Genomic DNA, 10,490 nt, shown 5'->3' on the forward strand with positions numbered 1-10,490 from the left:
ACTCTGCCCCACAATCTCCCGAAACAGTGCCACCTGCTGGGGAACAAGTGTTCAAACACATGAGCCTGTGGGGTTGACATTTCACATTCAAACCATAACACAGAGGTTCAGAAACAACCAAAGGAGGAATCAAATTCATGTCTGCCTGTCTTCACGATGCCCATGATGTGCTCCGGCCACGTCCGCTACTGTACCTTGACGGTCTGTTTACACGACAGACTTTTCTCCCCTCTTCTGTGTGGTCTGAAGCAGCAAATCCGATGTGAATGCTGTTCATGCTCAATCTCAGTTTAGATAAACCAGTTAGCAGAGTGTGTACGACAAAGCTCCCTGCCAAGTCATAAACTAAGTAGTCAAACAAACACAGGCAAAATCAAATGAAGATCTAATTAGCGTGGTCCAATAACCCCAGCCTCTTCCACCTAGTTAAGGTTAATCTATAACAAACACCAGGGAAGCAAAATAAACCATTTTGTTTCAAGTCTGGGGTTTCCCGCCCTCCTTCTGCCCGGCTTTCTCCAGTGTTTTCCCCTTGTCTCACTTCGTTTTCTTTGTTCTAGTTTCTTTCTCTTCTTTGTGCGTCCTTGCTGGCTTTCTGTCACTTCCTGCTTGCCGGCAGTGGAAAAGAGGGAGCTTTAGCCTGTGAGACTCCAGGGGCCTCTCAGAAAAGCAGAAAGATCATCCATTTTCCCGTCCTGAAATAGGCACCCTTTTCCTTACAATCATCTAAGAACAGCTTTTAGTAATGGAATGGATCTGGGACCCTCCTAAGACGCTGGAAGTAGAGTGAAACGTCCGCCTTCTGCTGTCTCTGTGCCCCAGGCACGGTGTTAGGAAACTTCTGGACCAGCAGGAAGGAGGCCTGGGGCATGACACTGGTTAGCAGGCACACTGGGCAACAAACTTAAAGTCTGCTTTTCACTCCTGGGTTCCAGCCCCAGCTGAAATTTTAAATAGAAGAAGAAAAGATTCCATTCCAAGCAGAGAGCAGGATATGACCAATGAGCCAGGCTTTAGCTCTTTAATAGCGTGAAAATTGAAGCCATTGAGGAATAGTTATTAATAAACATATAGTTCACACTATGAAAGCATGGAAAGTTTGCCCTGTAATGCAGCATGACTGTGAAGCTCGAAATACTGATTCTTTTACACGAAACTCCTGCTCTAACGCTCAGCAACCCGGAAGAAATGTACATGGGGAGGAGCCGAAGCCTGGAGTGAACTCCATCCAACCCTCCTCCCCCAGCAGTGTGAGCTCGGCAGTCCTTTCTTTTCTTAAGCCCACTTCTCCCCCTGCCTTTTCGACCTAAAAAATGGGGGCAAGCAGACACACAGCTAGCCTGACCTCGGAGAGTTGCGTTGAAAATGCGGCAAGAAGAACAGGGTCCAATCTAAGAAAACGGAGTTCTGGAATGAGCGTCAGGCAGACGCTTTCCCCCATTTCTCAAGGGAAGTCATTGAAATTCTCTGGGCCTTACAGTCTCTCTAAACTAAATTGAATTTTTAGCACTACAAAATGGTACAACTACTCTGGAAAACATGTTGGCATTTGTCATGAAGTTCACACCTAATGAGATCAACTTGGATAAGGGAAACCTTAACATTCTTTAAAAAATCTTGTACACAAACGTTTATAGTACATCTAACCACAGTCCTTAAAAAAAAAAAAAGTAGAAATGGAGCTGGAGAGATGGCCCAGCAGTTAAGAGCACTGACTGCTCTTGCAGAGGACCCGGGTTCAATTCCCAGCACCTACATGGCGGCTATGAACCGTCCTTAACTCTGGTTCCAGGGGAATCCAAAGGCCCCTTCTGACCTCCGTGGCACTGCACGACACGGGTGCACTCACATACATGCAGGCAATACATTCATAAAATAAAAATAATAAACTATTTTTTAAGAAGTGGAAATAACCTAGGTGTCCTTCAGTGGGGAGATAAAAAAGTAAACTGTGGTATAGCCATACAGTAGAAAATTACTTGGTGATAAAAAGGGATTGCCATGTGCAACACCTTCAGTGAATTTCACAGGCGTTATGCTGGGTGAAAGAAGATGTCTCCCTTATCTGCCATTCTCTAATCACAAAAAGATGACACTATAGTGACAGAGGACAGATCAGGGGCTACCAGGAATGAGGGATGTAAGGAAGGAATGTCTACAAAAAGGCAGCACTGAGATTGAGGGAGGTTTTTTTTTGGGGGGGGGGAACTATCCTGTATCCCAGTTGAGGTGGTAGTTGCACAAATCTATAGATCTAGGACTGTGTATTGAAGAGAGAGAGAGAGAGAGTCATTGTGTCCGTTTACAGCAAATGGGTGAGAAGAATACATTGAGTGGGAAATAATAATGTACTCTCATTTCTCTATCACTTTTTGGTTCATGTGGTATTTTCATTTTGTTCTCATAGCTCAGAAATTGTAAGTGAAAGGCGTAAAGTGACTTGCCTGGTAAAGACTGATGTAATACTTGAATTCTAGCCTTCCTACTTACAATTCTGGGTGCTTTCCAATACACCCCACAAAGTGATGCCTGAAGTCCTCTTTTAAAAAGCCATGTGAGTGTTTGCAGGAGGAAGCAATTCTATCTACTTTTTTGTGTTTTGTTTTGTTTTTTCCAAGTTCCTATGTCAACCTGCTCATATTCCTGAGAATGTTTACATTTTCTTACAGAAAAACAAAATGAGTCCATGCAGAATTCAATAAAATGACACATTCAATTCATGGGAAGGCACTTTAAAAATTATTCATTATTATTGCATGTGTATGTTTAGTACATGGGAGGGGTGTGCATACCACAGGGCATATGTTGGGATCACAGGACAAATTCATGCAGTTGGTTCTCTCCTTCCACTTCTACATGGAGATCAAACTCAGATCACCAGACTCATGTAGTAAGAACCTTTACATGAGCAATCTTGCCAGGCTGGAAGGTATTTTTTTAGCTGACTTTTTGAATGAACAATCAGAAAAATAAGTTATTGTGAGTTGTAAAGAATTCATCCATCTAAAGTGTCCTGACCAAGCCGTGTCATAGACTGAAGTTGTTTATCCAGATATCAGTTCTCTCCTTGTATCCTTTTTGGCTAACTTCACCCATCCTTCAGATCCTGACTCTAGCATCATTTTGTCCAGGATGTTCTTCTCCTCCAACAAACTTTCTTAGGTACTTGCTTGGTACCTCTGTAGCATCTTGCATGGTGTTAGGTGTTGGTGTTAGTCATCTCTCCCACTGGCCTGTGAGCCCTGGAAGAGAAAGGGCAACTTAGTATCATCTACCACAGGCCTTAACACAAATAAGGGGCCTGCATAGGGCTGGACTCAGTGGCAGAGTAGTTACCTAGAATGCTGAAGTCCCAGCACTATAAATAAAAAGGCAGGAGACTTCATTAATTCATTGAACGGTTAATTATAAACCCCTTTTCTATATCAGACAACGTTCTACTGCAAAGAAACTCTATGGCAGCATTTCATCTGAAAGCTAGACAATAAATGGCCAAACAGCCTACATGCATGCATCCATGGGATCATGTCAATGAAGACAAATCCCAAAAGCAAGGGACTAGAGTCTAACAACTGCCCCTGAGGAAGAATTTTTGAACAGAAATCTGAAGGAAGAAAAACTCTTTATCCAATTGCTGCTCATGTAGTAATAACTTATCAAGAATCTAGTGCCTCCACCTCTTTCTCCATGATCTTTTTCGCTAGAGGCCCTTCCCTGGACTTCATACCTTGGTAAGCCTGGGCCCACCAGCAGCTATAGGCACTCTGGACCCTGAGCCCTGCGATGACCAGAAACACTCCGGTTGATCTGCTTGGCCTTGGGGCAGACCTCCCAGTCTATTGCTTCTGACAACCTGAGCAAATGTCTCCCGGCCAAGGGGCACTGGGAGGAATTTTGTTTTGGAATCTGAGTTGGTGTTTAGATTTCAAACTAGGAACCTGTCAGTCTCCGGCCGGCCGTCTGAGAAGTGGCTTCCTTTGACTCATAAAGTGCCCTTTATGCCTCAGAGGTAGCAGAAAATATCATTCCATCTTTACCCTGAGAAACTCCAACTGGAGCATAAAATGGGCCTTTATGGTACATCAAAGACCTATAACTGTATCCTTTCTTGGACCTTTGATATTTTCATATTTGACCAGTGAAATTATTATCTCTTCAATCCACAGAGAACTTATTTATTTTGTCGGTAATATCTTTGTTATTGCTTGGATGATGAGAGGACTAAGCCTGAAGGCACCCAACCTCCTAGCAGCTCGAGATTTGGACGTCCTCTGACTTTTATCTCCCAAAGTTAAGGAACTTGGTGTTTGCACTTCTTTGGCCCAGGTCTCTTAAGGGAAATGGAAGACAGTAATCCCCTTAACAAATACCTCTAATTTATGCATCTCGGGAGCCAAGCAAGTTCCTACGGTAGGCTTCCATGGACTGTTTAGATCATAGGGATTGGATGTTAAGTTTAAAATAGGAGCCAAAACTTCATTACCAGAGATGTGCTGCTCACACTGAAGCAAGAGCTACAGAATACCTACTATGCTCTTCATTTAAAGTTAGACTCTTGGGGCCTATCTGAAATCTCTTTTCCATTTTCTTACTTATTCGGGAATTATTTATTGCAGTTCCGTGTTGCATCAGGCAGTTGACAGCACTCAAGGGACACCAGTCGTGAGCTAGTCCGTCTTCTTAAACCCTTTAGTCCAATTCTCTACTCTCTTTTATTCTCCTTACCCAAATTTCTTCCAAGCTCTATGGATTCTGTCTTGGCAGTAATTCTCAGATCCATCCCATCTTTGTGTCCTCTGGCATGCCTCACATTAGCTCTCATCATTTCCTGACTATATTACTACAACTGTCTCTTCACAGATTCTTGCCCGCCAGTGTTCCTCCTCCAACCCATACAGAGGCAGCCACCCCATCAATCTAAAACTCAAATCAAACTTTATCCGGATTCTGCTTCAAGTCTCTCAAACTCAAATACCTTCCTGGTCCAGGCAAAGAATAGAGATAAAGGAGCAGCAGGACAGACCGGATGGGAAGATGATGGAATGTGGGGCTGGAGAGTGCAGGCCTCACCTAAATTAAGACCCCATGTTAATCAAGCCAAGCACATCTTTGGGTTACCTCCAAGTCACCAGTCTCTGAGTTCTGATTCAGGACGGATTGCTACTCCTGAGCTGCACTCCTACAGCCTGTGTGATCTGGCTGTACCAAACCCCATATTCTCATTTCTCACCTTGACCATCCTCCATCCCCATTTCTATTCTGTGACTAGCTATATTAAATTACTTACTTTTGTTTTCCCAAAAGCATACATGTTCACACCTTCATGCATATGCTTGTGGTATTTCATTTCTCTAAAATTACCCTAATTTCTCACCTAGAGGGTTCTGTTTCATCTTTTAAGACTTATGCTCCCACATCACCTCCTCTGGAGGGTCTCCTGTGACTATCTGGAAAGAATCAATCACTCCCTCCCCATCTTACCTCTTTGCCTTGTAAAGAGTTTTCTAACTGACACTCTGTCACTTTGTATTTATTGATTAGTGAGTAGAAAATATCTATGCAAAGTGAGTTTCCTGGCTGGTAATTGTTGGATGTCTTGGCCACTCTGGTACCTCACGCGGAGCAGGCACTTCCACAGAACTGTGAAAAGACAACAGATCAAATTCAGTGCTAAGTAACTTCACATACTTTTTTTGAGACAGGGTCTCCCTGTAGCCCCAACTGTCCTGGAACTCACTATGTAGACCAGGCTGGTCTTGATCACACAGAGATCAGCCTTCCTCTGCCTCCCAAGTGCCAGAGTTAAAAGTGATCAATATAATTCTTTAAGAGTCCATGCGTATAGCCAAAGGCTACATAACAAGAAACAATGCCAGACAGGAGATACCTTCTTTTGAGCTGTTGGCCAGGGTGGCCCAAGAGACTCCCAGACAGTAACCCAACATAGAACTGGGAAAATGAACAGCAGACCCCAATCTTATCTAAAGGAATATTGGCAACTGATTGCTGCTGGATGAGGAAGAGCTGATCTTCCTAAAACAAGGAACTCTAGATAGGCTGACTAGTCGCAGCGGATGGACAAGCACTGGGGAACGGCTGGGGGCACCGACAACACAGTGGTCAGTAACAGGGATGACAGAGTATATGGGCTCCAGTGGAGTTGGGGGTGGGGGGGCTATGGGAGGGTGCCATTTGGGATGTGGGTATACAGATGAATAAGATTGTTTGGGATGTTCTGTATGTTATACACACACCAAAAAAATCAATAAATTTTTTAAATGAGTTATATTTGAAGAAGCATAAAAAAATTGCTTCATGTTAATTAGTAGAGCTGAAAAACATCACCACTGAAATCTACCTGACGACCAGGGATCTCAGAAAGTAACTGACTGTGATTAGTAATAATCAGGTATATAGAGATTAGAGACTCATGTGCCAACATCTAAATGTTAGTTACATTAAAAATGAGTTTTTCTGTATGAAACAGTATATTTCAAAATGAAATGGAGATCTTTTTTAAAGGTTAAAACCTCATTCAATTTTATGTCTTATAGGGTTTACACTGAGTGCAATATTGTATAACTGTTCATTCATCTGTGAACCTCAAACTTTATAGCCAATTTTGAAAGCAATGCATCTTTGCTCTAGAAATTGTTATTGAACATGTCAATGTTGTTGTAATGAAATGTTTCTCCTAATCACATGGTTATTAAATAAATAATTTTTTAAAAGTGTGCACCACCATGCCCGGCTTTCACACACTTCTTAACAAAGTTTTCTAAAAAGCGAACCGTCTGAGAGTTTGACATTATTATGATGTCCATTTTCTAAGTGAGGAACTTAGTGGGAAGCCTAAAGTATTGCCAAGGTATATGTTGGTCCATCCTATTACATCTTTCCCTATTGGACTTGAACCTGTGAAAAACAATAAAGTTTGCTCTTTTAACTTTGGGTTTATTCATGGGCCTTGACTTGTAAAATCAAAATATGAAATAAAATCTGTGTCCTTTCTTTGCAAAAATTAAAATAGACAAAGAATGTTCTGCCACGTTCCCCTCCCTACTACGGGATGGCATATCCTAGACGGGGGTTGCTCTCCTTCCATTCTGATCCAAGAAAAAAGACACTTGGAGAAGACCCACAGCCCACCCAGGACAGGAAGAAATAAATTTCTTTTGTTTCAAGTCATTAACATTGGAGGCTTAGTTTGCTACTGCAGCCAAATTCACTCTAAACCTAAGTTACACCCACCCTCTTTTATGGGAAAAGAAACCAAGACCTTGAGTAGAAGAAATTGCCCCAAGGCTTTGGAACTTCTCTATAGCATGTGTAATTCCTCCTATCCATGTAGACGTTCTCCTGTCAACAGTCTTTGTGTCCCTTGAAATTAATACATTAGAATTGAATACCCTGGAAGCACAGTCCAATTCTTTAAAAAAAAAAAAGTAAAACATTATTTTCTTTTCCACTGTAGAGATTTAGTCTGTAGATGTTTTTCCTCTCAGTTCAAAGGTTCCTGTCTAGCATCAAAGTCCATGAACATGAGATTTCTTTCCCACTGACTTCCCTCCTGGCTCCAATGCTAACTTTATACATGGACATGTTGTGTGGAGTTAAGGCCAGGTGTGGGAACGTTTTAGACAAAACACCATTTGAAAATATTTGGATAGTAGAGGAAAGAGCCCAGAACCAGGACTTGGAAGATCAGTGTTTTGCCCCCACCTGAGTTTCAGTATTGCTGTGAGACCTTGGACAGTCCATTCATCTCTCTGGGTCTCAGACCCCTAATCCTTCACAAAGAAGTGTATGTCATTCTGATTTCTAAGGAATATTTGAAGATAAAACACAAATCTTCTTGTAAGTGTTCTTTGAAAGTTGAAAGAGTAGATGTGTGGGAGGTGATTACTCAGAAGATTAAGTATTGCCAAGCAACCTTGGGCAAGCGGCCCCCTGGCACAGGCAAAAGCCCCAGCTGCCTGCTAGGAGTGTTTGCATCATGCCAGGCCACTATGCAAACATTTGGATGGAGGGAAAAGATGGTTTTTAAGTGCTTCCAGCATTTCAGTGTTCAAAAGAGTAGGATTTCTGGGCCATGTTTCAAGAGCTCAGGATCCTTGTGGTGGTGGTAGAGTTAATCCTGCATTATCAGAATAGCATATCACACGTCTCATCTATGACAGGAATCTAGTTGAGTCTGCAGTTGTTAGCCTTCTTCCTTTGAGAAGTCAAATCTCAGAGAATTTGAGACATGCAAAATGAAGGCCCAAAGATGACTTTTGGAAAAGAAGGTATTATCATCAAAGATACACTTTAGCAGGTAAGGGAAAGGCATGGAGGGGAAAGCGTTGCATAACCATCCAGAAGAGGGCATGAGAGCCAACACCCACCTGACCACCTGAGGACAAACTGGAAATATTATAAACATAGGCCACTCACCCAAAGTCATGTGACTAACTAGAAAAATGGGCTCAGAACTCATCTGGGGCTCCCAGCGCAGTGTTGTTTCTCTTTTTTCATATTCCTACACAGCACAAACTGTTTCTTGCAAGATAAGTGGAAATTTACATTTTGCAAAACTTTGCTTCTTAAAGACATTTTCCACAAAGAAGGAGCATATATGTAAGCTAGCCGGAAACCAACCCGTGTGAGTCTCTTACTCCATTAAACACACCTCCCAGCTCCAGGCTCTGCCTCACATCCCTCCTTTGGCTTGCTCTGTAACTGTCCCCTTTGAAAAAACCATTCTGCTTAGAGAGAATTTGGGGAATACTGCAAGACCATTAAAACTAAGGCTGTGGAGTATACAGCATTGTCTAGACTGCTTACCTACTAATGATCGCTCTAAGCACTTGAAAAATAACTCATTTAATCCTCCAGATCATGAAGTAAGTGCTGCTGTTTCTCAACAATTAATGTATGTAAATGTGTTTTTAAAGTATCATAAAAATGATAAAACATATATGATTGAATGCATGAAATCTGGTGGGGGGGCTACAGGTGGGTGCAGATGGGGTGGGGGTATAAAGATGATTAAGTTGTTTTGTATAAAATGTACAAAAATTCAATAAAAAATATATTTTAAAAATGAGCAAACAACCTTCTATGCATCTGAAGTCATTCATTTAGGAGGGAGATCCACAAAAATTCCTGGAAAGTATTGGATAATAAAAATACTAGCCTCTATTGCAACTATTCAATTCTAACATTATAGGCAAAAGCAGTCATAGGCAACACTTGAATAAATGGACTATCTTTGTCCCACTTAAACTTTTTTTGCAAAATAAGACAGGGTGGGTTGAATTCCCACAAGCACACACTCTGCTACAGTGTGCAGAGCTCTGCTTGTGTTCTATAGCATGTGCACAGCCAAGAAGAAAAAAGGAAACCTTTGAAGTTCCCAGGAAGCCCATGAGTGAGGACACCCAGCCACCTCTAGACCTGAGCCTCTTGACTGACTCATCCTTGGACTCCTGTCACCTTAGGACAGGCTCGCTGAAAATACCCCCACCAAATTCTAATGACTTCCCAAAGCTGAAGGATCCATGCTTTTCCAAAGCTGAGATTCTGGGTGTTACTTAGCTTCTCTTTTTACTAGGAAAACTGAGGCCTGGTGTTTTCTGACAAGGGAAAGAGTCCAAAAGAACACTGGGTGGGGTATGTGAACATGTCTTCTTAATTCATCTCCATTTTTCCTTCACAGTCTTTCTGCATGGCCCAGGGGAGAGCCAGATGAGGAAGACCTGATCTGCACATTTCTGCCCCCAGTACTGTCTGGCTTGGTCATTTGGAGCCTCTCACTCAACCTCTCTGATGTTGGTTTCTTTGCACAGTTCATCCGTGGCTTCGTTTCCCTCAGTTTCAGATGTCCAAGGCCAACTGCAATACAAAGATATTAAATGGAAAATCTGAAAAGTAAATAATTCACAAGTTTAAAGTAACTTACAATATATTGCTCCAATTGCTCTATCTTAATACTAATCATTGTTATTGTTGTTAGTCTCTTACTGTGACTAATTGAGAAATTCAGCTTTACTACAGGTATAAGAAACCACCTAGTCTGTATAGGTCACAGTGCCACTGGTGCTCACTAGAGGTCTTGGGCTGTATTCCCAGGGCATAAGAGAGACCCTGTATGTCAAATAGGAGCATGAAGACACACGAGATGCAAGCATCTTTCAGTCCTCGTATTTTCTATCTGTGTTCAAACAAAAGGGAAAGGAGCTGGAGAGATGGCTCAGCAACAAAGAGCACTGGCTGTTCATGCTGAGGGAATGCGTTTGGTTCCCAGCACTCACATGGCAGCTTACAACCTTCTGTAACTCCAGTTCCAGGGGACGAATGCCTTCTTCTGTCTTCCATAGGTACCAGGAACAAACCTAGTACACATACATGCATGCAGGCACAAATAAAAATAAATAAATCTCTGAAGAAGAAGAAGAAGAAGAAGAAGAAGAAGAAGAAGAAGAAGAAGAGGAGGAGGAGGAGGAGGA

At 42.2% G+C, this 10,490-nt stretch overlaps 1 long non-coding RNA gene across 1 annotated transcript; it reads right to left on the reverse strand.

The window, feature by feature from the left end:
- Window positions 1-2,742: 2,742 nt before the first annotated feature.
- Window positions 2,743-9,878, reverse strand: LOC115070349. The gene is made up of 3 exons (XR_003849514.1): window positions 9,804-9,878; window positions 5,482-5,640; window positions 2,743-3,242 (listed from the first exon to the last, which is right to left on the reverse strand). It is a non-coding gene; the product is annotated as an uncharacterized LOC115070349 (long non-coding RNA).
- Window positions 9,879-10,490: the final 612 nt, after the last annotated feature.

Source organism: Nannospalax galili, unplaced genomic scaffold (assembly GCF_000622305.1).
Source record: "Nannospalax galili isolate Female #2095 unplaced genomic scaffold, S.galili_v1.0 scaffold356, whole genome shotgun sequence".
NCBI classification, from domain to species: domain Eukaryota; kingdom Metazoa; phylum Chordata; class Mammalia; order Rodentia; family Spalacidae; genus Nannospalax; species Nannospalax galili.